The sequence below is a fragment of the Rana temporaria genome, chromosome 1 (assembly GCF_905171775.1).
Source record: "Rana temporaria chromosome 1, aRanTem1.1, whole genome shotgun sequence".
NCBI lineage: Eukaryota > Metazoa > Chordata > Amphibia > Anura > Ranidae > Rana > Rana temporaria.
Genome location: NC_053489.1, coordinates 290788359 through 290815313, shown reverse-complemented (window position 1 = coordinate 290815313; position 26955 = coordinate 290788359). Strand labels below are relative to the sequence as shown.

Genomic DNA, 26955 nt, shown 5'->3' with positions numbered 1-26955 from the left:
ATTCCATTCCTCGATGTACTTATCACCATCACTGGTGGTAGTATGACCACATCCCTATATACTAAGCCCACCGATAGAAACACTCTGCTACACTTTCAGAGTGCACATCCAACGCATTTACGCCACAATTTGCCGATCTCACAGTTTGTACGGGTCTTACGGATCTGCTCAGATGAGCAAGATAAAAAGAAAGAACTTGATATCATGTACCAGAAATTTCTCGAACGTGGTTATCCCAGACCAATTCTGGATCAAGCTCTAGATAAGGCATTAACTGGTAGTAGCAAAAGCTCTAGGGCTAGTTCGTGCCCTATGCTAGTTCACACGTACAACCAAGAGTCAGGCACAATCAAATGCGCCACGGAACGCAATTTGAAAATATTGCAGTCAGATAGATCTTTGAGTCCTACAATCAAGACCAAACCAATGATGGCGTACAAACGCGGAAAAACGCTACGAGACCATCTAGTACAGGCTGACCCACGACACAAGTACGCGAAGACGGCAACTAAGATATCCCTCAAAACCGGATGTTTTAGATGCTATAACTGTGATATATGCAACTCCCTTATTTGTGGTGAATATTTTTCACATCCACATATGGGAGGTCGCTATCCTATACGCGAATATTTAAACTGCAACACCGACTTCTGTGTCTATATTCTAAAATGTCCCTGTACATTGGTATATGTTGGAAAGACTATAGGCCCATTTAAGAAGCGTTTCCAAAAACATAGGAGCGACATTAGGGTAGCCCTAACTAAGACCGCCAAGGGGGAACAGGTAGACTTCAACAAACCTGTGGCTTTACATTTCGTGACAGTCAAACACCAGATCCACGAACTCCGGGGTATGGTTATTGAACACGTTAAAGCACCCTATAGGGGTGGTGATCGGAATCGAGCACTACTTTGCCGTGAGGCCTATTGGATACACACATTAGGGACAGTGCAACCTGGTGGGTTGAACGCGAATTTGTCACTGACGTGCTTTATAGATGATCGCTGATTGATCGCTGTGACTTCCATTAAGCTCCCCTATGCAATGCCTTATGGCCTTTGATTGGGCTTATCTATCTAGTGTTCTTCTTCAATCGCATATTATTCTTGCGCCATCGTATTTATTTAAAGTTATTCTCTGATCTTATCTTGCCATTGTATATTAGAAATGACATCCCATATGGTATTTTTTATACCATCGGTTTTTTTCAAGCCCCCTGTGGGCTTCTTTTAACTGTATTTTGTTTTCTTTTTTCATGGTTGACATTGTAGACATTTTTACATTTGACTATGTATGGACGATGACACTATCAACTTAGACCTTTAGGCAGGTTTGACATAGGATGTACATCGATATGGCTCGTTTTTGAGTGACCATTTGTCTGTTGGTGTTCTCACCCGGACCGTTAGCCCTCTGTATTGTGTCTACATGTCATATCTTACACTTTTTTAACAGTCTGTTCACCCTGGTGCTTTCTTACCTTTTTGTTTTTTGGTATTTTCTTTTGCTTTTTCTTTTCTTCTGTTTCAGTAATTTCACTTTGTTTTGTTTTTTGATTTCTGCCTTGTTTTGTTTTATTTTTGTTTTATATTTATTTTTATTTATCTTTATTTTTATTTGTATTTTTCTATTTTTATTTTTATTTTTATTTTTATTTGCATTTATTTATTTTTTTATTTATTTTTATTTTTTATATTTATTTTCATTTTTTATATTTATTTTTATTTTTATTTATATTTATTTATATTTATTTTGATTTTTTTCTATTTATGTTTATTTATGTTAATTTACATCTATTTTTATTTTTATTTATATTCTTTATTTCTTACATTTTTTCTAGTTGTTTATTATTGTTTAATTTTACTTTTTTTCTTTATTCTTTTTCTCCTTTTTTTCTTCTTTTTTGTCTATTTATGTAGGTGTATGGTTCTGTATTGGTGCTTATTATTAGTCATTTTACCTTTTTTTATAAAAAGTTTCTTCTTTTCTTCACTTATTATCTTATCCTGGGTGAATATAGCACGCTTCCTCTCTAGTACCTCCCATTGAACCATATCACAGCGGCTTGTTTTACAAGTCGCGCTGTCACATTATACATTTTTTCTGGCAATGTACAACTGAGCAGCTATGCGATCACTGTTTTGATCGTGAACACAGCTGGGGGTATGTACCCCATGTGACTCTTTGCTCATGCCTGTTTGTGATTAACTGATCACTAATAGGTGCTTGCATAACATACCTAATGTAGACTCCTGATTGGATGGGTGGGTAGAGGGAGGAGGTGTTTGGGGTGGGTGGGTTTTATTTTTCAAAGATTTTCATTGGTGACAGCTCCTTATATATTTGTTTGCTTTATTGTATTTGTATCTTTTTGCCTGACGAAGAGGTCCTGCGTGGCCTCGAAACGTTGCTCTTTTTGACATAATAGATATGCATTAAATCTTTGGACGTTATGATTCCTGGTGTGCTGGCGAGTATATATATATATGATTTGCTTTCCGGTTCCCAGCCGGTGATCGTTTCAGCACCCTTTTACTACTTGGCCATTTTGCCGGAAGGTGTGCAATCGGAATATTTTTGAGATTAGATATAAACATTGTCACGAAATCAGAAAATGTAATGACATAGAGAGCTAGTACCAGACAAACAAGTTCAGTCTTCAGAAACCATTTTGGTTAGTCAAGGCACAAACACCTTCTCTGGACAAAATACTGGACGTTTCAAATGTTAAAGCCTAGTACACACAATGAAATTATCCGACGATTGATCTCCCTTTTTTTTTTTTTGCATGCTTTTATATCGAGAACAAAGAGGTTTTCGAAAGTTACGAAAATTCTTGTACGACAGAATAAAAAATTCTGATGTAACGTGTTGTAATGTACTTGCATTATATTTTTGGGCGAAAACTGAACCGATTATACAAAAATCGTACAAGAAAAGTTTTCGCGTTTGTCCCTTTGAATTATTTTGGACGAAAGCGGTGTACAAATGAACAGATCATCGTACAATCGATTGAAAGCTGTATTTTTTCTCCAATTTTCTGATCGCGTATATGGGGCATTAGTCATTGGCCCTTTACATACACTTCCCTTAAATACTTATTTGTTGGGCTTGAAGAAGAGCACTTTTTGAGTGAACTCACTGGCTCCAGCTTGGCTACTCACATAAAACAAGGATCAGATCCAATGGGTAATAGGGAAACAGCTCAAAGCTCGAAAATACAACAGAAGACCCAAGATAAAAGGTAAAAAGTTCAAAGATTTCATAGCCCTCAGTTAAAAAAAAAAAAAAACAACTAAGACGACATCCACTACATTTCATGGGGTCACAAATTGCCCCTTCATCAGGGCTATAGGAACACGGATATGGACTGGGTAATGTGTTAGGAATGAAAGGATGGCACATCATTTAATGGAAATGAAAATTATCCACCTACAGAGGGCTGAATTCAAAGACACCCCGAAAATCGAAGTGAAAAAATTATGCAGCAAGCTAGTCTATTTTGCTGAAATTTCATTGCAATAACTCAAAATGGTCCTCAGTAGTTTGTATGGCCTTGTATGCATGCCTGACAACATAAGGGCATGCTCCAAATGAGACGACGGATGGTGTCCTGGGGTATTTCCTCCCAGATCTGGACCAGGGCATCACTGAGCTCCTGAACAGACTGAGGTGCAACCTGGCGGCACCGGATGGACCGAAACATAATGTCCCAGAGGTGTTCTTTTGGGTTTAGGTCAGGTGAGCGTGGGGGGCCATTCAATGGTATCAATTTCTTCATCCTCACACACGGGTTTAAAGCAGTGTATGAATGGTGGATATAGAGCAGTCAGGTATCATGAAGTATAGAGGAATTCACACTGTGTCACACAGAGTTAGAAAATAGTGAATATATATGGTTTATGAAGATAAAACACAAGTAGATAAGCAATGAGCACAGTTAAAGCGTCAAAGATATCCACGCAAGAATGATAAACTGTAAAGTCATATTAGTATTGACATAATAACACCACATGTATGCTGAGGGGGATTGCATAGTATATTTCAGAGATGCCTTGTTACATGTGTGTAATAGGATCATAGGGGAGGGGGGTTTTAGGGAAAGTGAAGGAGCGGGTTTATATTGAAATACGAGCAAGTTAGAACAGAGTAAAAAGAAGGGTACACTCCGTCACGGAGGTGTGGATGAGGAGTCTGTGTTGCCTGCGGCCCATATTAGAAAATCAAAAGAGTATCGGAACATGGACCAAGAGTCATTCGAGGTCTCTTATAGAATCCAGTTTCATGGCCCCCAGTGTAGGTATCTGTTGACTTCCAGCGAGGTGGGATAAGCGTCCTGGCTGCGGTCAGAAAATGGCACAAGACATTAGAGGTCGACCAATATGGGTTTTTCTCTGGCCGATGCCGATATTTAGAAACTGCGGCGGCCGATATATAATGCCGATTTGTTAGGCCGATTTAAAAAAAAAAATTCCCCTTCATCTCATAAAATCTAACAGTTGGACCCCTTTCACACTGGGGGTGTTTTTCAGGCGCTTTTGGGCTAAAAATAGCACCTGTAAAGTGCCTGCAAAATGGCTCCCCTGCAGTCTGTGTGATCGCCTGAGGGCCTGCAAGCAGCATCTTTGGAGCGGTGTATACCGCTCCACCACCACTCCTGCCCATTGAAATTAATGGGCACTGCTGCCGAAGCGCCTGCTAAGCACTTCTGCAGCGTTGCTAAACATGGGCGCATTTAACCTCTTCATCGGCCGCTAGCTGGGTTATAAGCGCCCCGCTAGCAGCCGAATAGTGCCTGCCCGCGGAGTTCCGCCGAAAAAATAAAAATATAAAATTTAAAAAAGTCAAATACTGCAGCTGCTGACTTTTAATATACGGACACTTACCTGTCCTGGGCGCCCGCGATGTCGGCACCTGAAGCCGATCTCTCCCTCGGCTCTCAGGTTCTGCTGCCCCAGCCATCTTCGGTAAGGGAATCAGGAAGCAGGCACAAAAAAACAGGTAATCAAAACTTTTGGATGAAGAAAAAAAAAAAAAAAAACGGGCTAACTTTAGTTTCGCTTTTTTTTTTTATTCATTAAAGTGTATTTTTTTACCTAAAATTTTTTGTTTTAAAACAAAATCGGCCGATTAATTAAAAAGTGCCAAAAAACGGCCGATATATCGGTCGACCTCTACAAGACATCTCAACAGATTTGAAGGGTCCAGGTATCAAGGATAATAGAGCCATTTCGTGGGGAAGGTTTAATAAGAGGTCGCCATCAGGGTACAATACAAACCAAAACTAAGTTGCCCAAATTTCTGGACGGAGGGGCATTCCCACCAAATGTAAATCATACTGCCCTTAGAGGCATGACAACGCCAGCATGTATCCGGTAGTGACGGCTTGAAACGATAAAGAAAGCGATGGGCATCTAAACTATCCGGTTATACGTTTGGTGTTGGTGTTTAGTGGCTAGAGATGTTTTGTGGGTCATGATGAAGCACTTTTGCCCGTTAGAAAAAAAAACAGTGTGTTGAAGCTCTGATTCCCAGACCCACGTGTAGGGCAGAAGATCTGGAGAGGATGCATGTAGAAGGATAGAGTAGATTTGGGATATGACATGAGTTTGGGGGGGGGGGGGGTTCACCTGTAACAGCATAGCTTCAAAATTGGAATTTCTGATGTTGAAGGGAAAGAGCGAATATAGGACACGATTTGTTGCTTCTATAACCACTGAGATTGGTTTGTTGAAGGTATTAAAAAAGGATTAGTTGTTAGAGATGGATCTGCTTGGAGAACTTGGGTGAGTCTCCTGTGGTCCTGTTTGAGCCAAATTTCAAAGCCTGTTGCATGCAAGGCCATCAGAAAAGAGACCCAAAGAATGGAGTCATGGGTCCCATAGTTTTAGAGAGGCCCAGGGCAGATGAGACTCGATCCCACATGAGGATTGTCTGGCGAGAAAGGTCACTACAAATAGAGGTGCCCTTGTGGTATGTGAAAGGGATCCAGGGATGAGCACGATAGGGGTTCATAAGGCCCTCCAGTTGAACCCATAGCTTAGGAGGAGGATGGTGGAACCAGTCTAGAATACAGGTGAGCACCGCCGCCTTGTGGTAAAAAGATCAGGAACTCTCAAGCCACCTTGGGCTTTCGGAAGAGAGCGTCCCCATTCGTATTCTAGGACACGTCGAATTCCAGAGGAACTAGGAAAACAATTATTAAAGCTCCCGAAAGTAGGAATTGTTTGAAACAAGTAAAGAAAACAGGGGAGGACATCCATTTTCACAACGTTTACCCTACCCAACCACGAAAGCCTACTGTGGGTAAAAACCCCTGCACAGAGCAGGTAAGTATAACATGTTTGTTATTATTTTTTTTAAACAAAAGCTTGAATACCATTTAATTCCAGTTAAATGTATAACCCTTACAGTATACATTCGTTACTGGATATATTTTACTTAATCCAAATATAGTACCTTGAAAAAGTATTTATACCCTTTAAAATTTTTCACATTTTGTCATGTTACAGCCAAAAATATAAATGTATTTTTATTGGGATTTTATGTGATAGACCAACACAAAGTGGCACATAATTGTGAAGTGGAAGGAAAATGATAAATGGTTTTCAATTTTTTTTTACAAATATCTGAAAAGTGTGGCATGCATACTTTGTAGAACCACCTTTTGCTGCAATTACAGCTGCAAGTCTTTTTGGGGATGTCTCTACCAGCTTTGCACATTAAGGCCCGGTTCACACTGATGCGATGTGAATTTGGTCATTTTTTTGTCCGCAAATTTACAGATTTTTAACGTGAATTTCAGGAGTGAGACATAGCTGTGATTAATGTTCTAGCCAATGAAATCATAATGTAAAAACAAAAAGTGTCTAATTGGTTAATGCCTGGCGTATGGCAAGATAGTGCCAGCGGGAACCTCTCGTTGATCTGAGCTGATGTCATGCGACATTCCTCCCCAATCGTGCAGCAAAACTATCTGTCATCAGGTGCGTCCACTGAATCACTGAACCGGCCTGCTGCTGGTACCATTTGACCGCTGTAACCAATTAAGCCATCCAGTGTATACAATTGTGTTGCTAGCTGTGGTTGGTCAATGTGATCACATGGTACAAACTGGGCCAATCACAGCCCATCTGTGCCATGACTAATGACAGCTAATCACAACAAAACAAACATAACTTCCTGTGTACTTCCTGTTTTTTTGTGGAGAATCGCGTGGTGGAATTTGCACATATCTGAACCATCATTGCGATTCCAGAACGATTTACACTGATGTCTATGGAGACTAAACTCGCAACGCAGTAAAGTCGGACAAGACCCTTTTTTTATTGCATTCGTAGAGGAATCGCAACACATGTATGTGAACGACCGTCATTGAAAACAATGACTTTAGGGATGACATGCAAATTCAAAGTGTTTTTGAGGCATCGCATTCGTTATGAACTCGCACAAGTTTGAACCGGGCCTAAGAGTGACATTGTTACCCATTCTTCTTTGCAAAGTAGCTCAAGCTCTGTCAAATTGGATGGAAAGCTTCTGTGAACAGCAAATTTCAACTCTTGCCACAGATTCTCAATTGGAATTAGGTCTTGACTTTGACTGGGCCATTCTAATACATGAATATGCTTTGTTCTATAGACCATTCCGATGGCTCTTGTTTAGGGTCATGTGGGGTGTTAGTTTTCCACCACAGGCCAAAAAGTTCAACTTTGGTCTCCTCTGAACAGAGCACCTACTTCCACGTTTGCTGTGTCCCCCACATGGCCTTTTGAAAACTGAAAACTGAAAACAGGACTTCTTATGGCTCTCGTCTTGCCTCTTTTCTATAAAGGCCAGATTTGTGGAGTGCACAACTAATAGTTGACCTGTGGACGGATTCTCCCACCTGAGCTGTGGATCTCTGCAGCTCCTCCAGAGTTACAATGGGCCTCTTGGCTGCTTTTCTGCTTAATGTACTCCTTGTCCGGCCTATCAGTTTAGGTGGATAGCCATGTCTTGGTGGTTTGCAGTTGTGCCATACTCTTTCCATTTTCGAAAGATGGATTGAACAGTGCTCCGTGAGATGTTCAAAGATTGGGATATTTTCTTATAACCTAATCCCGCTTTAAACTTTCCACAACTTTATCCCTGACCTGTCTAGTGTGTTCCTTGGCCTTCATGATGCCATTTGTACATGGTCAAACATTCACATTGACACCCTCCTAAACCTTGTGGACAGCCTTCCCAGAAGAGTTGAAGTGGTTATATCTGCAAAGGGTGGGCTAATTCAACATGAAACCCCTACGGACTAAGTCTGGGATGCCATTTAAATTCATGTGTGTAAAGGCAGGCCTCCCAATAGTTTTGGCAATATAGTGTATGTACAAGTGGGAACTTATTATTTACTTTTTTTTAGTCAAGGACAAAAATATTGGCACCCCTGCATTTCTGTCAGATATTTTTTGTGCAACAACAACTAAAAAAAGACCAACATTTTTGAAAAAAAAATAAAAAGTTTATTTTTTTCTGTAATTTTTTTTGTAAATACGTTTTCTTCTTCAATTACGGGCACTGATATGGCGGCACTGATGGGAACCGATGAGGTGGCACTGGCAGGCACTCCTAGGCACTTATGGGTGGCCCAGATGGGCACTGGGCATGGATGGGTACTGAGAGGTGGCACTGATGGCATTGCTGGGCATTACTTTTATCCCATATTATGCCAGTCAGTGCCCATGTTGCCAGTCAGTGCCCATTTGTGGGCACTGATTGGCATCTATAATCTTTCTTTTTTTTTATATTGTTGCCCCCTTCCCTGTTGGTCCACTGTGGGCTTCCCTGGTGGTCCAGTGTGGGCATCTAAGAGGGGGCTGCGCTGATAAACAATCAGCGCAAACCCCCCCTGTCAGGAGAGCCACAGATCGGCTCTCCTCTACTCGTGTCTGACAGACACGAGTAAGGAAGAGCCGATCAACGGCTCTTCCTGTTTACATTGTGATCAGCCGTGATTGGACACGGCTGATCATGTGGTAAAGAACCTCCACTGGAGGCTCTTTACCGAGATCGGAGATGCAGGGTGTCAGACTGACACCCCGCTTCACCGATTGCCGCGTTGCGGGCCGGCATGTTATCATGCTGGACGTCGATAGATGTCCAGTCAGGATTTCACAACCACTTCCCGGACGTCAATTGACTATTGACCAGGCGAGAAGTGGTTAATAACAGTATTCCATTTCATCCCAGAACAGGAGGTCGAGGGCCACATCAGAGGGCTCTGTGGGTCTCTGTCAGACGTCACAGGTCTTACAGCAGGACAATGACCCAACCCACACGTCAAAAAGCACCCAGAAATGGTTTAAGACAAAGTGCTGGAGAGTACTGAACTGGCCAGCAATGAGTCCAGATCTAGATCCCATTGAGCAACTGTGGAGAGATCTCAAAACAGCAATTGGGAAAAGGAATCGTTCAAATCTGAGAGACCTGGAGCAGCTGGCGAAAGAAAAGTGGCCCAAAAAAATAACTCCTTGATAGTTACTTTTGATTTTTGATAGATTTTAGTTATTTTTTCCAAGAGGTGAGCTACCAAATATTAAATGGAGGGTGTCTATAATAATGTCTAGTCCTGTTTTGGAGTTTTGCGTGGAATTTGTCAGATTTGGCTTTTTGTTTCTCTGCCTTTGACATACCAATACAAAACAAAGAAATAAACATGAGAATGCCTAAATGTTTGCAATTGCAACAATTTCCGGGCTAGGGGTGCATTATCTGACAGAGATGCCAACATTTTTGTTCCATGACACATACATTATAGATATATATATTACACACACAGTTGTGCTCATAAGTTTACATACCCTGGCAGAATTTATAATTTTTGGGAAATTTTTCAGAGAATATGAATGATAAAACAAAAAACTTTTCTTTCACTAAGGGCCCTTTCAGACATGCGGACCCGTATGTCCGCATTTTCATCCATCCGTTGCGGATGAAAATGGGACATACATTGGTCCCTATGTGATTGCGTAATTGTCCGCCTCCGCAAAGATCCGATTTTTCGGACAGAAGAAAATCCTATTTTTCTTCTGTCTATCGGATCGGATGAACACGGACATACGGTCCGTGTTCATCCGATCCCCCATAGGAGAGAGCGGAGGAAACACAGGGCGGTCCCTGCACAGTGTGTGGGGACTGCCCTGTCAGCCGACGGCTCAGCAGGGATTTTACGGAGGATCCCCGCTGAGCTTTTACGGACACACGGGCGGATCATTACTGATCCGCCCGTGTGAAAGGGCCCTTATGGTTAGCGTTTGGCTGAAGCCATTTATTATCAAACAACTGTGTTCACTCTTTAAATCATAATGGCAACAGAAACTACCCAAATGACCCTGATCACACACACACACACACACGGACTGTTAAAGTGGTTGTAAACCCTTACAGACCACTTTTACCTACAGGTAAGCCTAGATTAAGGCTTACCTGTAGGTACAAGAAATATCTCCTAAACCTTCACGGTTTAGGAGATATTTGCAGAAAAGACTGCACTGATGTCTACGGCGCATGCGCACTGATTGTGCCGCTAATAAAGGCAATCATGTCATCACGTCGCATGCGCAGGAGTGACGTCATCGATGCTACGGCTTGTCACAACGATACCCAGAAGTCACTCCGGGTATCATGGCGGCGACGGAGGAGGTGAGTGAGGGTCGCCTGGGGGGGCTTTGATCTCAGGTAAGTCATTCATAATGAGCTAGTATGCTATGCATACTAGCTCATTATGTCTTTCTCTTGCAGGGTGTTTTTTTTGGGAGGGTTTACTTCCTCTTTAAGGAGACAAACACAAAAGGAAGGTATGAATATATCTGTAGAAGTGGGTACGTATTATTTACTTACTTTTTTTTTTTGGGGGGGGGGGTGCATGGGTTAGTTTTGGGTCTATGTGGAACGTCATAGAAATTAGAAGATGATGTATAGGTAGTTTTGCATATGGTCTTTATATATGTATTGCGTCTAAGACACCGAATAAAAGGAGAGAATAAATAAAGTTTGCCATCATGCACAATACATACTGTATATCAATATTCATATAGGAGTTGGTCTGTGAGGGAACACAATGGTTTGAGAACACAACTTATTGCAAACAACCGAGAAGTGCCCAGGTAAAGTCGTTGCACCTGATAAGCTTACACACACACAGAGTTTACTTATCCATGTGGGGCATGTTAGTAATCATGTCTTAATCTGCCCTACCTGACCTGGAAGCATAGAAACAGAACTGACCAATCAAAGCCCTGCTGCATGTCACACGCCACTGAGCCTCATGATCTTACACGTGCTAGCATCAACACAGCCTCTTCCTAACCGACTGCAAGCTCCTGTGATAAAGCACTTCTATCACCCAGCACCATATGCCTGCACACTAATGTGCCCATGAATAGAAAACAGCTTGTTCACCTGCATTAGTTGTACTTCTTCCCAACAAAAACAAGTATTATGAAAAAAAAAATGTACAAAACACAAAGATTCTACTATGCTAAAGTAACATATTCCAAACAGGGCAGCTGTGACAATGCAGTGAAAGGTCTACATACACTTCTAGCTGCAGTGCCACGACGAGAGCCAGAGACCTTGTACTGACAGACACGCAGGGGCTGCCATTGCTCAAACCCCCCTCAGAACATTTACTGCCTGCTCCCTGGCCACATTAATTCTATGGGTACCAACTTGGAATGAGCATGCAGATTAGAAAGTCATAGCAAAGTCCACATTCCTCATCTGTTACATACTTGTTTCAGGTCAGTTCTGCAAAACGTATTGAAGCTAATGAATGAGCAGCTAACATTTTATGAGGCACAAGCCAGGGATGGCAGCCCCCATATTTTCTTAATGTCAGAGTGCAAGCTCTTCTATGTAACAGTGAAGAACAAACTGTTGTACAGGGTACACATGCTGGGACTTGCAGTGCCACAGTGAGAACACGGTGGCTATACACAGAGTGCATGCTAAAGAACAATGCTCTGTCACAGAAAAACCCTCCCAAAACTACAATTATCGTTTTTGGTAGCATTAAAATACAGCAGCCGTGGCCAGCCTGGGACCCACAGTGCCACAACGAGTCAGAGTAATGCTACGTCATATACTGAAAAAAAAAACATGCACGCTTTTCTGAGGTGAAATACAGCACACCTAGATCCCCCCCCCCCCCCCCATGGCAGGCAGACAGACATTGTGAAGTACACGGTACACATGCTGGAAACCTGTAGTGCCACAACGAGTCAGTCAGAGAAATGCTATGTCATATACTGGAAAAACACGCACTTTAAAGCTCTAATAGCTTTTCTGAGGTGAAATACAGCCCACCTAGACCCCCATGGCAGGTAGACATTGTGAAGTACACGGTACACACGCTGGGAACCTGTAGTGCCACAAAGAGAACCGCCTGTTGCTAAACCTCACAGTGTGTGCCAGGTCACACAGAAAAACCTTAGCTTTGAATGCCTTATTCAGTAAAACTTTGGTTTGAGAGTAACTTGGTTTAAGAGCGTTTTGCAAGACAAGCAAAATGTTTTAATAAATTTTGCCTTGATATACAAGCGATGTCTTGATATAAGAGTATATGTCAAAACTGAGTATAAAAAAAAAAAAAAGAGGAGCCTCCAAGTGTAGCAATATGGTTACATTTAATGAAGGTACAACATTTAGCAACTTATTGCTACACTTAGAGCCGCCTCTCTTCTCTTTTATACCCTGTAAAAAAAATGCTTTGATATACAAGTGCTTTGGATTACAAGCATGTTTCTGGAACGAATTATGCTCGCAAACCAAGGTTTTACTGTACTAACAAAATGTTTTCTCTGTGTGACATGTCATTTTTCTAAAGAGCTTGCACTCTGAGGTTTAGCAAGCAGTGGTTCCCATTGTGGCACTACTGGTCCCAGCATGTGTACCCTGTACTTCACATCTGTGGGTTGGTACGGCTTTATTACATGGAGGAGCAATTTTATGTCTTAGAATTAAGCCTTGTACACACTAATATATATATTTTCGGCCCATGTGTACAAGGCTTTAGTATACCAGAATGTGTGCATGTAATGTTGGAATACAACCCATCTAGCCCCTTGTGACAGACAGAAGTTGTGAAATACAAGGTGCACACGCTGGGACCTGTAGTGTCACAATGGGAACCACTGCTTGTTATATCTCACAGAGTGCAAGCTCCTCAAAACCAACATTCTGGTATATTAAATGTATTACATTGTCCAAATACCAGAGAATAAAATCATAACTACCCAGACGTGACAAGTATATATTTCTGGTTTCTGTAGCCACCTCTGGCTGAACCTCACATTCATTGTCATCACCTTGAGACCCATTGGTAGCGGGTCGGGTTCTCCATCACAGCAGGCTTCCTATATAATGTCAAACTATACAATACATACGGGTAGATTATTGTGCATTCTCCACAGAATGGACTCAGGATCACCTACATTCTACACTGTAAAAAAACAAATACCAAGGCTACCTAAATCATGATGATCCATCTTAGATTGTAAGCTCAAAGGAGCAAGGCCCTCTGATTCCTACTGTATTAAAGTGTATTGTATTTGTACCGTCTACCCTTAAGTTGCAAAGCGCTGCGTAAGCTGGCACTATATAAATCCTGTATAATAATAATAATAATAACAACATCTTAGGATAATCCATAGATCTCTTCAACTGACCCCATAGAGGAGTCAATGGTGTCCTAGCAATGCATTCCCACATGTGACTTTACTGGGGCTGCCATGTGTGATCAGCTCTCAGATAGCGTACAGCCAGACCTCTGAGAACCAGTGCTTCTGGATGAGCAGCTGCTGTCAATTACAATCTTCTAGAAAGCACAGGAGAGTAGATGAATGCCATGCCAGCACTGGAGGAGTTAAACAGACCCTCTTTCCTAATCTTGTACTGAACCCATTAATGTATACAAGACAGGAGGATCACACAGGTCTCCCCAGTAATGTATACAAGACAGGAGGATCACACAGGTCTCCCCAGTAATGTATACAAGACAGGAGGATCACACAGGTCTCCCCAGTAATGTATACAAGACAGGAGGATCACACAGGTCTCCCCAGTAATGTATACAAGACAGGAGGATCACACAGGTCTCCCCAGTAATGTATACAAGACAGGAGGATCACACAGGTCTCCCCAGTAATGTATACAAGACAGGAGGATCACACAGGTCTCCCCAGTAATGTATACAAGACAGGAGGATCACACAGGTCTCCCCAGTAATGTATACAAGACAGGAGGATCACACAGGTCTCCCCAGTAATGTATACAAGACAGGAGGATCACACAGGTCTCCCCAGTAATGTATACAAGACAGGAGGATCACACAGGTCTCCCCAGTAATGTATACAAGACAGGAGGATCACACAGGTCTCCCCAGTAATGTATACAAGACAGGAGGATCACACAGGTCTCCCCAGTAATGTATACAAGACAGGAGGATCACACAGGTCTCCCCAGTAATGTATACAAGACAGGAGGATCACACAGGTCTCCCCAGTAATGTATACAAGACAGGAGGATCACACAGGTCTCCCCAGTAATGTATACAAGACAGGAGGATCACACAGGTCTCCCCAGTAATGTATACAAGACAGGAGGATCACACAGGTCTCCCCAGTAATGTATACAAGACAGGAGGATCACACAGGTCTCCCCAGTAATGTATACAAGACAGGAGGATCACACAGGTCTCCCCAGTAATGTATACAAGACAGGAGGATCACACAGGTCTCCCCAGTAATGTATACAAGACAGGAGGATCACACAGGTCTCCCCAGTAATGTATACAAGACAGGAGGATCACACAGGTCTCCCCAGTAATGTATACAAGACAGGAGGATCACACAGGTCTCCCCAGTAATGTATACAAGACAGGAGGATCACACAGGTCTCCCCAGTAATGTATACAAGACAGGAGGATCACACAGGTCTCCCCAGTAATGTATACAAGACAGGAGGATCACACAGGTCTCCCCAGTAATGTATACAAGACAGGAGGATCACACAGGTCTCCCCAGTAATGTATACAAGACAGGAGGATCACACAGGTCTCCCCAGTAATGTATACAAGACAGGAGGATCACACAGGTCTCCCCAGTAATGTATACAAGACAGGAGGATCACACAGGTCTCCCCAGTAATGTATACAAGACAGGAAGATCGCACAGATCTCCCCAGTTATGTATACAACAGAAAAGGGTCCCTCCAGTAGTATATACACAACACAGGAGGGCCACGCAGATCCCCCAACTGGTGTATACAACACAGGAATTTTACTGAGGTCGCCCCAACAGTGTACACAGGTGGGTCACACAGATATCCCAAACAGTGTATACAACACAGAAGGATCACATAGATGCCCCTAGTAGTGTATATAACTTTATAGGGTCACACAGATCTCCCCAATAGTGTACACAGTAGGATCAAACAGATCTCCCCCTAAAGTGTACATGCAGTAGGATCACACAGATCTCCCCCTATAGTGTGTACACAGTAGGATCACACAGATCTTCCCCTATAGTGTGTACACAGTAGGATCACACAGATCTTCCCCTATAGTGTGTACACAGTAGGATCACACAGATCTTCCCCTATAGTGTGTACACAGTAGGATCACACAGATCTCCCCCCTATACTGTACACAGTGGGATCACACAGATCTCCCCCTATAGTGTACACATATCTCCCCCCTATAGTGTACACAGTAGGGTCACACAGATCTCCCCCCTATAGTGTACACAGTAGGGTCACACAGATCTCCCCCCTATAGTGTACACAGTGGGATCACACAGATCTCCCCCTGTAGTGTACACAGTGGGATCACACAGATCTCCCCCTGTAGCGTACACAGTAGGATCATAGATCCCCCCCCATAGTATACACAGTAGGGTCACACAGATCACCCCAGCAGTGTATAGAACACAGGAGGCTCCCCCAGTAGTGTAGATAACATAGGATCTCGCAAATCTCTCCCTAGTTACAGTAGAAGGTTGAGCCATATCTCCCCATGTGTACAGAGAAGGATCAGCCAGCTCTGTCCCCGGCCTCCCCTGATCCAGACCATGGTAAACAGGCAGGCAGAAGCTGTGCTGAGCTCCATACGTACAGTGTGCTGAGCGGCCCCTCTTCAGTCTCCACACACAGAGAGACGGGAAGATTTGGGGAAAGCAATCACAGGAGCCATGTTTATTCCCTCCCCTTCTCTCTGGAAAGTTTGTCCAGCCGATCGATGGCAGCTCTGCCTGGGACTCGACAAGGCTGGGCCGGCAAGACCGAGCACAACACACCGCTTACCTGATCAGCAGCGCCGGCCGGGCGTAGCAGAGGGAGGAGGGGGGGAGGAATCGGTGGTGTGGGTGTTGTAGTACGAGGTAAAAGATTCAGGCCCTGTTCCTGTTCCTCCTCCTCCCCTCCGTCATGTCATCGTGATCAAACATGTCTGTGTGTTTTCCCTCTGACTTCCTGATTCTGCTTCACAAGTGTGTGTGTGAGAGAGCACGGCCTCCCCCCCACTCTACACACAATCCATACAGCGGCCTGTCTGCCTGTACTATGGAGGAAGGGGCAAGACTTTCTAACTAGTGTACACTTCCCTCACAAGCCCTGGAACTTTCTGTCTGCTTCCATAGACTCACACATGTCTTCTTTCCTGCATTCAATAGCCGCTGCGCCACTTTTCTGCCCTTAATCCACTCTCTTATTAGGTATTCATGAAACACATGCCACACTGAATGCCAAAATAATTTGTTGTGTATTTAATGCAACACATTTAATATAAAATACTAACTGTTCGAATCTTAAGAAAATTGAGCCAACTTTCTTTTGGCGTACAGAGATAAACTGGCGCAGACAGATTTTACCAAGGTGTGTGTGTTGTAAAAGTGGAGCAGCGTGCGCCAAATTCAAGTACAAGTATCAGACAGATATATGAATTTGGCGCACGCTGCTCCACTTTTACAACACAAGAGAGACGCTTTTGCAAAATCTGTCTGCGTCAGTCTATGAATTCCAAACACTCTGTTCATTAAAGCGGGGGTTCACCCTATAAACCTAAAAAAAAAAAAAATGTTTTGTTCTACCATAAAATCAGGCATTGTAGCGCGAGCTACAGTATGCCTGTCCCGATTTTTTTTTCCCCGTACTCACCGTTTACTCCTACATCGAAGATACCGACTCCCCTCGGTGAATGGGCGTGCCTATGGAGACGGAGGATGATTGACGGCCGTCTCTGGCGCGTCACGCTTCTCCGGAAATAGCCGAAATAGGCTTGGCTCTTCACGGCGCCTGCGCATAGCCTGTGCGCAGGCGCCGTGAAGAGCCGAGACCTACTCCGGCTGTCTTCGGGGAGAGTGACGTGCCAGGGCCGGCCGTCAATCATCCTCCCTCTCCATAGGCACGCCCATTCCCCGCGGGAGCCGAAATCTTCTATGTACGATTACAAGGTGAGTCCGGGGTTAAAAAAATCGGGACAGGCATACTGTAGCTCGCGCTACAATGCCTGTCTCGATGGTAAAATCATGTGGGTGAGGGTGAACTACCGCTTTAACGTTGTGCCATTGTAGGCTCCATTCAGACTTGTGTGCTGTGGTAACGCGCACTAAAGCCTGGTACACACTAGGGGGTAGATTCACAAAGGAGATACGACAGCGTATCTCCAGATACGCCGTCGTATCTCTGAGTCTGGCCGGTCGTATCTATGCGCCTGATTCATAGAATCAGTTACGCATAGATTTCTATTAGATCCGACCAGCGTAAGTCTCTTACGCCGTTAGATCTTAACTGCATATTTACGCTGGCCACTAGGGTTGGCCGCTGATTTACGCCTAGAATGTGTAAATCAGCTAGATACGCAAATTCACAAACGTACGCCCGGCCGACGCAGTACAGTTACGCCGTTTACGTTAGGCTTTTCCCGGCGTAAAGTTACCCCTGCTATATGAGGCGTACCAATGTTAAGTATGGCTGTCGTTCCCGCGACGAAATTTGAAAAATTTACGTTGTTTGCATAAGTCGTCTGTGAATGGGGCTGGACATCATTTACGTTCACGTCAAAACCAATACGTCCTTGCGGAGTACTTTGGAGCAATGCACACTGGGAAATTCCACGGACCGCGCATGCGCCGTTCGTGAAAAACGTCAATCACGTCGGATCAGGGTTAATTTACATAACACACGCCCACCTCTTCACAATTTGAATTAGGCGGGCTTACGCCGGCCTATTTACGCTACGCCGCCGCAACTTTCTTTTGAGAATACGGCACTTGCCTGTAAAAGTTGCGGAGGCGTAACGTAAATAGGATACGCTACGCCCGCACAAACATACGTCATTCTACGTGAATCTACCCCTAGAAGTTTTCTTCTGTTCAATTCAGCGGGTTGAATGAAAAAAAAACTGTCAGCTCCGGTCAAAGCTGCTGTACTAACAATCCGACGTTAGTGAAGTAATCTCCCCCACTGAGATGTTGTGTTCTGACAGGGGGAGACCCCCGCCCGCAAGAACACTCCAATAAGCGTAGACATTGGCGCACGTCTGTGTAGGTTTAGGTGTAGGTTTAGGAGATATTTCCAGCACCTACAGGTAAGCCTTAATCTAGACTTACCTGTAGGTAAACGTGGTTGTACAGGGTGTACAACCACTTTAGAGCCCATTCACACAGGGGCGACAGCCGCCTGACAAGTCGCGTCCCGCTCTGTTTAACTACTTGCCGACCGCCCACCGTCGTTATACGTCCTCACTTTAGAGATGAATATCTCGGTAACGGCAGCAGCTGCTGCCACAATCGAGATATTCATCTCTTCTGTGGGCGGCCGTGTTAACGATAATGGCGGTCTCCGCGGCGGATTCACCGCGAGATCGCCGTTATCGGTGGCGGGAGAGGGCCCCCCCCCCTCCCGCCGCTCTCCCGCGCCCTCCGCCGCTTACCGTAGCCGTCGGTAGCGGCGGAGGAGATCGCGACCATCCGGCTGGTGAGCGGGGACGAGACTGAAGGAAAAATCTCCTTCGCCCGTCCCCATAGCTCCGCTGGGCGGAAGTGACGTCAAAACGTCAGTCCCGCCCAGCGTCTTAAAGAAACATTTTTTTTTTTTGTCATTTGAAAAAATGACATTTCCAATTTTTTTTTTTTTTTTTTTTGCATTTAAGCCCAAATATGAGATCTGAGGTCTTTTTGACCCCAGATGTCATATTTAAGAGGACCTGTCATGCTTTTTTCTATTACAAGGGATGTTTACATTCCTTGTAATAGGAATAAAAGTGATAATTTTTTTTTTTTTTTTTTCAGTGTTACAAATTCTAAAATAAATAAAAATAAATGCGAAAAGCAAAAAAAAAATTTTTTAAAGCGCCCCGTCCCGACGAGCTCGCGCGTAGAAGCGAACGTATACGCGAGTAGCGCCGACATATGAAAACGGTATTCAAACCACACAAGTGAGGTATCGCCGCGATCGTTAGAGCGAGAGCATTAATTTTAGCCTTAGGCCTACTCTGTAACTCAAAAAATGCAACTTGTAGAATTTTTTAAACGTCGCCTATCAAGATTTTTAAGGGTAAAAGTTTGACGCCATGCCACGAGCGGGCGCAATTTTTAAGCGTGACATGTTGGGTATCATTTTACTCGGCGTAACATTATCTTTCACAATATATAAAAAAATTGGGCCAAATTTATTGTTGTCTTATTTTTTCATTTAAAAAAGTGAATTTTTTCCAAAAAAAGTGCGCTTGTAAGACCGCTGCGCAAATACGGTGTGACAAAAAGTATTGCAATGACTTCCATTTTATTCTTTAGGGTGTTAGAAAAAAAAATATATAATGTTTGGGGGTTTTAAGTAATTTTCTAGCAAAATAAAATGGTTTTGTCTCGTAAACACCGACTCTGAAAAACAGGCCCGGGGCTAAAGTGGTTAAAAGAACCGTTCTAATAGGAGCGAGTCGCTCCGACTTAGAAAAAGGTTCTTGTACGACTTTGGGGGCGACTTGCATTGACTTCTATACAGAAGTCATTTTGCAAGTCGCCTCTGAAGTCGTCTTCAGGTTGCCTTGCCGAGTCGCCCCCAAAATCGTGCCGCCCCTGTGTGAATGGACTCTTAAGGTTATATTCACGTCTGAGAGTTTTGTAGCTCAAAGCTAAAAAATAATGATTCTCTATGGTGCTTGTTCACACCTGTACACTCAAATGCCTGTACAGTGTGTATAGAAAAAAAAATGTTGCTTTGCAGCCTGAAATGAAGACAGACACCGTTTTTGTTTTATCCAGCTGTATTTACTCAGTACAACTTATAACATCCATGTGAAAGATATAACACCAACATGTAAAAAAAAAAATAATCGAAAACAGATTCACCGAGCTGGAAAAAGGATCATTATCCCTTTGTCAGTATTTTCTTGGACCACCTTTTGCTTTAATTACAGCCTTTAGTCTGCTGGGATATGTCTCTACTAACTTTGCATATCTAGACTTTTTTCATCTGCCAGAAAGTTGAAGGAGGAAAAAGTTGGAAGTCCCTGCATGGCCTAGTCAGAGCCCAGACTTAACCCCCATTGAAAATCTGTGGAATGACTTGAAAGTTAGAGTCCAAAAACGGTCACCGTCAAATTTAACCTAACTTGAGCATTTCTACAAAGAAGAGTGGGCAAATATTGCAGGTCTAGATGTGCAAAGTTACAAATCCCAACAGACTGAAGGCTGTAATTAAAGCATGGTGTGGTCCAACAAAGTACTTACATACAGTGCCTTGAAAAAGTTATCATACTTTTCCACAATTTGTTATGTTACAACCAAAAATGTATTCAAGCCCCTTTACTCTGATAGCCCCTGACTAAAATCTAGTGGAACCAATTGCCTTCCGAAATCACCTAATTAGTAAATAGAGTCCGCTTGTGTGTAATTTAATGCAGGGGTTGACAAATTTGCTTGGAATCTAGGAGCCAGCTAAAAAAGTTAGGAGCCAGAAAACGCACCCCGTCCCGACGAGCTTGCGCGCAGAAGCGAACACATACGCGAGCAGCGCCCGCATATGTAAATGGTGTTCAAACCACACATGTGAGGTATTGCCGCGATTGGTAGAGTGAGAGCAATAATTCTAGCCCTAGACCTCCTCTGTAACTCAAAACATGCAACCTGTAGATTTTTTTAAACGTCGCCTATGGAGATTTTAAAGGGTAAAAGTTTGTCGGCATTCCACGAGCGGACGCAATTTTGAAGCGTGACATGTTGGGTATGAATTTACTCGGCGTAACATTATCTTTCATAATATTTTAAAAAATGGGGATAACTTTACTGTTGTCTTATTTTTTAATTAAAAAAAGTGTAATTTTTTCCCAAAAAAGTGCGCTTGTAAGACCGCTGCGCAAATACGGCGTGACAGAAAGTATTGCAACGATCGCCATTTTATTCTCTAGGCTGTTAGGATAAAATATATATATATATATATATATATATATATATATATATATATATATATATATATATATATATATATATAATATGTTTGGGGGTTCTAATTAGAGGGAAGAAGATGGCAGTGAGAATAGTGAAAAATGACATTAGAATTGCTGTTTAACTTGTAATGCTTAACTTGTAATACCAACGGCCACCACCAGATGGCGCCAGCTCACATCTGGTGGTAATAACGTGTAATACCAACGGCTCACCACCAGATGGCGCCAGCTCACCTTCCAAGCCAAGTCGCCAGGACACTATTTCTAGTCGCCATGGCGACCTGGCGCCCGGGATTTGTCGACCCCTGATTTAATGTCAGTATAAATACAGCGGTTCTCTGAAGGCTTCAGAGGTTGGTTAGAGCAGTGGTCATCAACCCTGTCCTCAGGGTCCACTAACAGGCCAGGTTTGCAAGATAACTGAAATACATCACAGGTGATATCATTTGCTGCTCAGTTATTGCAGTATTCTAGTCTGCATCTCCCCAAGGTAATACATAAAACCTGGTCTGTTATTGGGCCCTGAGGACAGGGTTGATGACCACTGGGTTAGAGAACCTTAGTGAATAAACAGCATCACGAAGGCCAAGGAACATACACACCAGGCAGGTCAGGGATAAAGTTGTGGAGAAGTTTAAAAGCAGGGTTAGGGTTTTCTGCCCCTCTTAGAAAATGACACTGAGGGACACCTTAAAATAGAGCGAGTACATCGCATAGGAAGGGCAAAGAACCGAGAGAGCGAGTGGCCAAGGGACATAATAGTCAGATTTAGATATTACGAAGACAAAGCTGAAATCTGGTCAAGCCAGAGGCCCCATACACACGACCGAGTTTCTCGGCAGAATTCAGCCAGAAACTCGGTCTGAGCCATATTCTGCCGAGAAACTCGGTCGTGTGTACACTTTTCAGCGAGGAAGCCGACGAGGAACTCGTCGGGCCAAATAGAGAACATGTTCTCTATTTTCTCGTTAGTCAATGGGAAAAGTCGGCCCGCCGAGATCCTGGGCGGCTTCAACACTGAACTCGACGAGGAACTCGATGTGTTTGGCACGTCAAGTTCCTCGGTCGTGTGTACGGGGCCTAAGAAGAAAAGCACCCCTGAGCTATAATGGAGCAGAAATTCAGATTTTTACAGACCTAGCCTGGGAAACCTTGGCACGGAGGAGACATCTGAAACAGCTTTTGGTACAGATGCGGTCACTGGAGATTGAATACCAATGGGGCTTCCCTGCCTGCCTTATCGGGAAGAAAGACGGAATATCGGCTAGATTAATATTCCCTGAAGATCTTGAAGCGTTTTGCCATAAATTAGGCATTCCGGTTTTAGAACTGCCAGAATTGATAGAACAGGTTACAATGTTCTGAATAGTTAGGAGCGGGGAAGTTCGGGTGGGTCATTGTGGCGGGGGGGAGGGAGGGAGGGGGTGAAAGGGGAGATGAGGGGATTCGAGACCTATTCCCTTGGTCCCATGCCCCCCATCTTGATGGGAATTGGTGAGGGGGAGGGCGCGGACTAAGGCCTACCTAACGACAAGAGAACCTGTGGAAAATGGGAAACGAGACCACCCACGGTTCAGAGGCCAGGTTGGGGCCTAGGAGGGGGGGGGGGTTTTGGGGGGAGGGAGATGGGGATGGGAAGGTGGCTCCCAGTGACTCTATAAGAAAACAAAGGGCAACGGCCTGAGTAGGAAGCTATGGCAGAAATAAAGTTCCTGTCATACAATGTTAAAGGGTTAAACTCCGCAGGGAAAAGACATAAGGTCCTAGAAGAGATTAAAGAGATTAAACGATACGAGCGGACGTAGTCTTCCTACAGGAGTCTCACTTAACATTAGATTCAAATATTAAACTGTATTCTCCTATGTTTCCAACGTGGTTCTATGGGGACTCTATCTCTAAACGTGCAAGGGGTGTGGCAATTGGATTTGCGAGAGGAATAGGGTTCGCCCTGGAGGCGAAGGTTGACAGACCCGGAAGGAAGATTTTTATTCCTAAAAGGAAAACTAGGGAATACCGTCTATACCTTAGCAAATATCTATGCCCCCAATATAAACTCAATCAAATATGTAAATAGAATCCTCGGAAAGTTGAAAAATTTTGCGGAGGGTCATATGATCTTGATGGGGGATCTCAATTTATGTATGAACCCGAGAGATGACAGTACGTCCCGAGTGAAGGAGACAATCAACGTGCAGCTCAAAAAATTCAAACGAAAGATGCATGATATCCAGTTGGTGGATGTTTGGAGGGTACAACACCCAAATACACAAGACTACACGTTCTTCTCCCCTCCACACGGAACATACTCCAGGATAGACTACATATTGGTGGATCACAGGTTATTAGAAAAGGTCATTGAAACAGAGATCGAAATTATGACTATATCGGACCACGCCCAGATAACTATGAAAATCAAGACATCGGCACAAAAAAATCAACACCCGCCGTGGCATCTAAATGAAAATCTGATACGAGATGAAGAAGGGGCTGGAAGGGTGGAAGAGGAACTCAAACTATTTTTTTTAGCAAATGATACAGAAGAGATCTTAAGTGCCACTCTCTGGGAGACGCATAAAGCGTATATCAGAGGGATATTAATCTCAGAGGGCACGAGGGAAAAAAAAGAGAGAAACAGGAAGTTTAATACCTTGGTCAAAGAAATAGCGAATCTGGAACAAAAGCATAAAGAACGGGGACTAAAAGAGACGTACCTTAACTTAACGTTAAAGAGAGATGAACTTAAGGAGATCTTAGAACAAGAAGTAAAGAAAAGTTTAAACAGCATCGCCAGAGAGAGATACCTATGGGGAAATAAACCTAGCAAACACCTCGCCCAAAATGGTCCAAAAAAAGAAAACTAGAAATTATATAGAGAAAATTAAAAGGAAAAATGGGGACCTGGTATATAGAACAAAGGATATTGCAGAAACGTTTAAAAATTACTATGAGGAGTTATATATGATTAGTCAGAAAGGGTGGCAAACAGGAGAGAAAGAGGCTAAAACCCAAGATTTCTTAGAAAAGGCAGGACTTTCGAAGATTGAGGATATAGAAAGATCAAACATGGATAGACCGATAACTGAAGAGGAAATCAAAAACGCTTTGAAAAACACAGCAGGTAGGAAAAGTCCAGGCCCCGATGGGTTTACAGTACTTTATTACAAAAAATATAGTAATATCCTAATACCAAAACTGTGTAATTATTTCAACGGCCTAGGGTCAGAGTTTGAAACTAGTAAGGAAGCGCTCGCCGCCTTGATAACAATTATCCTAAAAGAGGGGAAGGACAGCTCACTCTGCTCAGGATATAGACCAATCTCGCTATTGAACACGGATATAAAGCTCTTCGCGAAAATTCTAGCTGAGCGATTGAAAGGGGTCATGCACCTCTTGGTCCATCCTGATCAGGTGGGGTTCGTCCCCGATAGAGAAGGCAAAGATAATGGGATAAGAGCACTTCTCTTACTCCAGAAGATAAGGGAGAATGAGTCCCCAGGTCTATTCCTGTCAGTGGATGCCGAAAAAGCATTCGACAGGGTAGACTGGGGACTCTTGATGCAAACCCTTGAAGTGATGGGAATGGGGCAGAGGCTGACTAGATGGATTAAAACACTCTACCATCATCCATCGGCAAAAATTAAAATCAATGGCACATTCTCTGAGTCTTTCGAAATGAAGAATGGGACACGACAGGGATGCCCCCTTCTCTTCATCCTGTCTCTAGAACCGTTACTAGCCACGATCCGCAATGACCCCGATATCAACGTGGAAGATGAAGAACATAAATTGTCAGCATTTGCCGACGATATCCTATTCTATATTACCAACCCCCTGAATACTATTCCCAAGTTAATTAAGCTACTACAACAATATGGTGCCATTTCAAATGTTAAGAATAATGTAACAAAATCTGAAATATTAAACATAAATCTAAACAAAAACGAAAGAGAGGTTGTTGAAAGGGATTTGCGCTTTCCTCTGGACAAAAGAATTAAAATACCTAGGTATTAAATTAGCCAATTCGGTTAAGAAGATATATAAAATAAACTTTGTGCCTTTGTTAAATGAGATTAAAAACGACATAAAAAAAATAATAAACAGACCCATCTCCTGGATAGGACGCATAAACACGTTGAAGATGATCCTAGTACCAAAAATACTTTATAAATTTCAATTGATCCCAATAGCCCTACCTCAACAATACTTGAGAATTTTAAACTCATTACTAATGAACTACGTGTGGAAAAACAAAAAACATAGGATTTCCCTCTCAATCTTAAAACAAGATAAGCAACATGGGGGTTTGGCTGTGCCTGACATAAGGAAATATCATAACGCGGCGGTTCTGTCACGAGTGGTAGAGTGGGCCAGGGATAGGTGAGGGAAAAGATGGGTGCAAATAGAAAAAGCACAAGCTAATGCACAATTAAGTAGCATAATTTGGATACCTGCACAATTTAGAGCACTTAGGGCCAGATTCACAAAAGAGATACGACGGCGTATCTCCTGATACGCCGTCGTATCTCTGTGATCCGCCCGTAACTATGCGGCTGATTCATAGAATAAGCTACACATAGATAGCCACTTACACCATCAGATCTTAGGATGCAATTCTAGGCCGGCCGCTAGGTGGCGATTCCATTGCGGTCGGCGTAGAATATGCAAATGACTAGTTACGGCGATCCACGAAGATACGCGCGTTCGTTGCAATCTCCTACGTCGTCGCTAGTCGGTTTTTCGCGTCGCAAACTTAGGCCTGCTTTTTCATGGCTTATCTTTAAAACAGCCATGTTAAAGTATGGCCGTTGTTTCCCCACGTCGAATTTCAATTTTTTTTTTCTTGCGTAAGACGTCCGGGAATACGAAACGACGTAATGCACGTCGCCGTTCAAAAAAAACCGTTGGGGCGCCGTAATTTCGCGCAAAGCACGTCAGGAAATTTTCACACGGAGCATGCGCAGAACATTCGGCGCGGGAATGCGCCTAATTTAAATGGTGCCCGCCCCATTTGAATTAGGCGGGCTTGCGCCGAGCGGATTTACGTTACACCGCCGCAAGTTTACAGGTAAGAGCTTTGTGAATCAGGCACTTACGCTGTAAACTTGCGGCGGTGTAACCTAAATGGGATATGTTACGCCGCCGCTGCGCAACGTAAATGTACCTGAATCTGGCCCTTAATAACAAAGTTTATGACTTGACACGAGACACTTTCAGATTGTAGGATAGGGTACAGACACAACTTGATATGAAATTTAACTCCCCACTAATTAATTTAAAAGACAATGCATACTTTGCACCGGGAGAAAAAAAAATTGGGGGGAATTGGATTAGAAAAGATAAACTACACTTGGGTGACATAATAAAAGATGGCGAAATTAGGACCTATGAAGAGTTGAAATCCAGAACCGATACCTGGAATCTTGACAGGTGACGGTATTCCCAGCTATACCATTTTGTGCGACACCTCCCCCGCCCATTAC

At 43.3% G+C, this 26955-nt stretch overlaps 1 protein-coding gene across 3 annotated transcripts in view; it reads right to left on the bottom strand.

The window, feature by feature from the left end:
• SMARCA2 (SWI/SNF related, matrix associated, actin dependent regulator of chromatin, subfamily a, member 2) overlaps nt 1-16556 on the bottom strand; it is a 266143-nt gene extending 249587 nt beyond the window's left edge. For 2 of the 3 annotated variants that reach the window (XM_040357235.1, XM_040357243.1), the window contains exon 1: nt 16333-16552. The gene's annotated coding sequence lies outside the window, so the exon portion shown is untranslated. Of the gene's footprint in view, nt 1-16332 lie in introns of all 3 variants that reach the window. The other variant, XM_040357227.1, reaches the window with a different exon arrangement.
• Between the last annotated feature and the right edge of the window lie 10399 nt (nt 16557-26955).